The sequence below is a fragment of the Lagenorhynchus albirostris genome, chromosome 12 (assembly GCF_949774975.1).
Source record: "Lagenorhynchus albirostris chromosome 12, mLagAlb1.1, whole genome shotgun sequence".
In the NCBI taxonomy this organism is placed as follows: domain Eukaryota; kingdom Metazoa; phylum Chordata; class Mammalia; order Artiodactyla; family Delphinidae; genus Lagenorhynchus; species Lagenorhynchus albirostris.
Window position 1 is genome coordinate 68,268,535 of NC_083106.1, and position 4,818 is coordinate 68,273,352.

General features: G+C 45.9%; 1 pseudogene; it reads left to right on the top strand.

The window, feature by feature from the left end:
- Positions 1 to 3,661: 3,661 nt before the first annotated feature.
- Positions 3,662 to 4,547, top strand: LOC132530435 (small ribosomal subunit protein uS5-like; annotated as a pseudogene).
- The last annotated feature ends 271 nt before the right edge of the window (positions 4,548 to 4,818 follow it).

The following is a 4,818-nucleotide window of genomic DNA, read 5'->3' on the forward strand; positions in this document are numbered from 1 at the left end:
TTTACCAAGGCTTGATTTGTGACCCAAGATATGGTCTATCCTGGAGAATGTTCCATTAGCACTTGAGAAGAAAGTGTATTCTGTTCTTTTTGGATGGAATGTCCTATAAATATCAATTAAGTCCATCTTGTTTAATGTGTCATTTAAAGCCTGTGTTCCCTTATTTATTTTCATTCTGGATGATCTGTCCATTGGTGAAAGTGGGGTGTTAAAGTCCTCTACTATTATTCTGTCACTGTCAATTTCCCCTTTTATGGCTATTAGCATTTGCCTTATGTACTGAGGTGCTCCTTTGTTGGGTGTATAAATAATTACAATTGTTATATCTTCTTGGATTGATCCTTTGATCATTATGTAGTTTCCTGCTTTGTCTCTGGTAATAGTCTTTATTTTAAAGTCTATTTTGTCTGATATGACAATCGCTACTTCAGCTTTCTTTTGATTCCCATTTGCATGGAATATCTTTTTCCATCCCCTTTCAGTCTGTATGTGTCCCTAGGTCTGAAGTGGGTCACTTGTAGACAGCATATATACGGGTCTTGTCTTTGTATCCATTCAGCCAGTTTGTATCTTTTGGTGGGAGCTTTTAATCCATTTACATTTAAGGTAATTATCGATATGTATGTTCCTATTACCATTTTCTTAATTGTTTGGGCTTGTTTTTGTAGGTCTTTTCCTTCTCTTGTGTTTCCTGCCTAGAGAAGTTCATTTAGCATTTGGTGTAAAGCTGGTTTGTTGGTGAATTCTCTTAGCTTTTGTTTATCTGGAAAGGTTTTAATTTCTCCATTGAATCTGAATGAGATCCTTGCTGGGTAGAGTAATCTTGGCTGTAGGTTTTTCCCTTTCATCACTTTAAATATGTCCTGCCACTCCCTTCTGGCTTGCAGAGTTTCTGCTGAAAAATAAGCTGTTAACCTTATTGGGATTCCCTTGTATGTTATTTCTTGCTCTTCCCTTGCTGCTTTTAATATTTTTTCTTTGTATTTAATTTTTAATAGTTTGATTAATATGTGTCTTGGCATGTTTCAGTTTGGGTTTATCCTGTATGGGACTCTCTGTGCTTCTTGGACTTGACTATATTTTTTCCCATGTTAGGGAAGTTTTCAACTATAATATCTTCAAATATTTTCTCAGTCCTTTTCTTTTTCTCTTCTTCTTCTGGGACCCCTATAATTCAAATGTTGGTGTATTTAATGTTGTCCCAGAGGTCTCTGAGACTGTCCTCAATTCTTTTATCATTTTTCTTTATTCTGCTCCCTGGCAGTTATTTCCACCAATTTATCTTCCAGCTCACTTATTCATTCTTCTGCCTCAGTTATTCTGGTATTGACTCCTTCTACAGTATTTTTAATTTCAATAATCGTGTTGTTCATCACTGTTTGTTTGCTCCTTAGTTCTTCTAGATCCTTGTTAAATGTTTCCTGTATTTTGTCCATTCTGTTTCCAAGATTTGGGATCATCTTTACTATCATTACGCTGAATTCTTTTTCAGGTAGTTTGCCTATTTCATCTTCATTTATTTGGTCTTGTAGGTTTTTACCTTGCTCCTTCGTCTGTAACACATTTTTTGTTGTTTCATTGTTTTTTGGTTTTTTTTGATGGGTGGTGCTGTATTCCTGTCTTGCTGGTTGTTTGGCCTGAGATGTCCAGCACTGGTGTTTGCAGGCAGTCGGATAGAGCCAGGTCTTGGTGCTGAGATGAGGACCTCCAGGAGGCCTTACTCCAGTTGGTATTCCCTGGTGCCTGAGGTTCTCTTTTAGTCCAACGGTTTGGATTCTGAGCTCCCACCACAGGAGCCTGGGGATGACCTCCGGCCTGGGAACCAAGATCCCGCAAGCTTTGTGGCACAGTGAAAAAAAAAAAAAAAAAAGAAAGAAAGAAAGAAAGAAAGGAGCAGTACAATATCAAAGAATAAAAAACAAAATAAAATTAGAAAGATAAAAAATAGGGGCTTCCCTGGTGGCGCAGTGGTTGAGAATCTGCCTGCTAATGCAGGGGACATGGGTTCGAGCCCTGGTCTGGGAAGATCCTACATGCCGTGGAGCAACTAGGCCCGTGAGCCACAACTACTGAGCCTGCATGTCTGGAGCCTGTGCTCCGCAAGAAGAGAGGCGTGATAGTGAGAGGCCCGCGCACCTCGATGAAAAGTGGACCCCGCTTGCCGCAACTAGAGAAAGCCCTCACATAGAAACGAAGACCCAACACAGCCAAAAATAAATAAAGAAAGAAAGAAAGATATATTAGGAACAATAAAACTATAATTGAAACAACTATAACAAGGTAAAATAAAACCCCAACAGAAAAAAGAAAAGAAAAAAAATGGCAGGGGCGGGGAACAAGCCAAAAGGACAGAACAAGGTATAAAGAATAAAATAAAATTAGAAAAATAAAAGATTTATTAGGAAAAATATAAAACAATCAACAATAATGAATAAACAAGGTAAAACAGAACCTCAATCTAAAAGAGGAAAAAAGAAAAAAATAGGCTTGGCTATGGGGGAGGAGTTTAGGTGAGGGGTGGAACTTAGGCAGGGGCAGTGTTTAGGGTGGGGCAGGACCTAGGCAGGTCGGGGGGTGACGTTTGAGCATGGGGCAGGGCCTAGGCAGGGTGACATTCAAGCATGGGCAGTGCCTCTGCTTAGGATCTGCATAGAAGGGGTGAGGCAGCACCTCGAAAGGAGGGCCTCTGGAGTGTGGAGTTCTGGAGTTTGGAGGTAACGCCCTGAGTGAGGGTGTGTGGGTGGTGTTTAGGCCCAGTGCGTTGGAGGGGGTCTCCAAGTGTAGAGGTGTGACCCTGGGTGGGAGTGCAGGGGTGGGGCTTGGGTTCTGTGCAGCAGGAGGGAGGCTCCGAGGGTAGAGGATTAGGCCTGGGAGCCCAACAGGCTCCCCCATGCCTAAGTGGACAGGGAAAGCACTGGCCACGTTCCCTTCCCTTCCTTCGCGCCCCTCCTCATCGTGTCCCCCAGGGTCTCCCCCGTCGCCGCTAGACCCCTAACCATGGGTGGGTCCCTCTGGGTGTAGAAACTCCTCCCCTCCCCCAGGCACCCCTCAGGGGTGCCGGTCCCGGAGGTCCGGCCTTTACTTTTGCTCCCCCTTCCCTCCCTCCCACTCCCTCAGGACCCGCGCAGCTAGAGGGGGCCTAGGTGGGCAGAGGATCAGGCCTGGGATCTCAGCAGGTTCTTGGGGGCCCAAGTGGGCAGGGGAAACCTGGCCACGCTCCTTTTTGATCCTCTGCCCTCCCAATGGTCCCCCAATTTCCCCCTTTGGGCGTGGGATCCCTTCCCTTCCCCCAGCTGTCCCTGAGGGGTGCCAGTCCTATCTCACCTCCACTTCTCCTCCCCCCTCACTCCCCTCATGCCCCACGTCCTACCCGGTCACTGGGGGTTCCTCCCATCCCCTTAGGTGTCCGCGGTCCCCCACCGGTGCCTGGTAGGTGCCCTCATTGTGAGGAGATGTGAATTCCATGTCCTCCTAGTCTGCCATCTTGACTCCACCCCCACAGTTGCTTCTTTGTTCACCAAGTCCACTGAAGTGGAACTATAAATATTATCTCTTACAGTATTTTCTTCTGCCTCTTTTTCTTTCATGTTTGATCTCTATCTAATATGCAATTCTCACATGAAGACACTTTTTACCAAAACCTTTTCTGTAAAAACACCAAATGGCGGATGATGCCGGTGCTGTGGGAGGGCCCAGAGGCCCCGGGGACCCTGGAATGGGAGGCCGTGGTGGCTTCCACAGAGGCTTCGGCAGCGATGTCCGGGGCCAGGGCCAGGGTTGTGGTCGGGGCCGGGGCCAGGGCCGAGGCCACAGAGCTCACAGAGGCAAGGCCAAGGACAAGAAGTGGCTCCCTGTCACCAAGCTAGGCCGCCTGGTCAAGGACATGAAGATCTAGTCCCTGGAGGAGATCTACCTCTTCTCTCTGTCCATCAAGGAATCTGAGATCATTGACATTTTCTTGGGGGCGTCCTTCAAGGATGAGGTTTTGAAGCTCATGTCTGTGCAAAAGCAGGCATGTGCTGGCCAGCAGACCAGGTTCAAGGCATTTGTCACCATCAGGGATTACAACAGACATGTTGGTTTGGGTGTCAAGTGTTCTAAGGAGGTAGCCATTGCTTTCAGTGGGGCCATCATTCTGGACAAGCTCTCCATCGTCCCCGTGTGGCAAGTATACTGGGGGAACAAGATTGGCAAGCCCCGTACCGTCCCTTGCAAGGTGACTGGCCACTGGCTCTATGCTGGTGTGCCTCATCCCTGCCCCCAGGGGCACTGGAATCATCTCAGCCCCTGTGCCCAAGAAGCTACTGATGATGGCTGGAATTGACAACTGCTATACCTCTGCCAGGGGCTGCGCTGCCATCCTGGGCAACTTCGCCAAGACCACTTTTGGTGCCATTTCCAAGACCTACAGTTATCTCACTCCTGATCTCTGGAAATAGACGGTGTTCACCAAGTCTCTGTATCAGGAATTCATCGACCATCCTGTAAAGACCCACACCAGAGTTTCCGTGCAGAGGACCCAGGCTCTAGCTGTAATCACCACTTAATTTTCTATGAGAAAAATAAAGTGAATGAAGCCAGTTTAAAAAAAAAATGGATTGCATTGTTTCCCTGGGCTATTATTTCTCCTACTACTTATATTTTAAATATATAGATAATTTTGAAAACAAAGCTTTAAAGGACAGTTGGTTCTTTGATTAAATGGCATATAGTAGAGCCATCTGTTATAGGTGACATTTTTTTCCCCTTCACGGCCTAACTAGGAACTTTCAAATATTATTTAAGTTGGGGTTAGGACTCTGGACTAGAATTATTGTT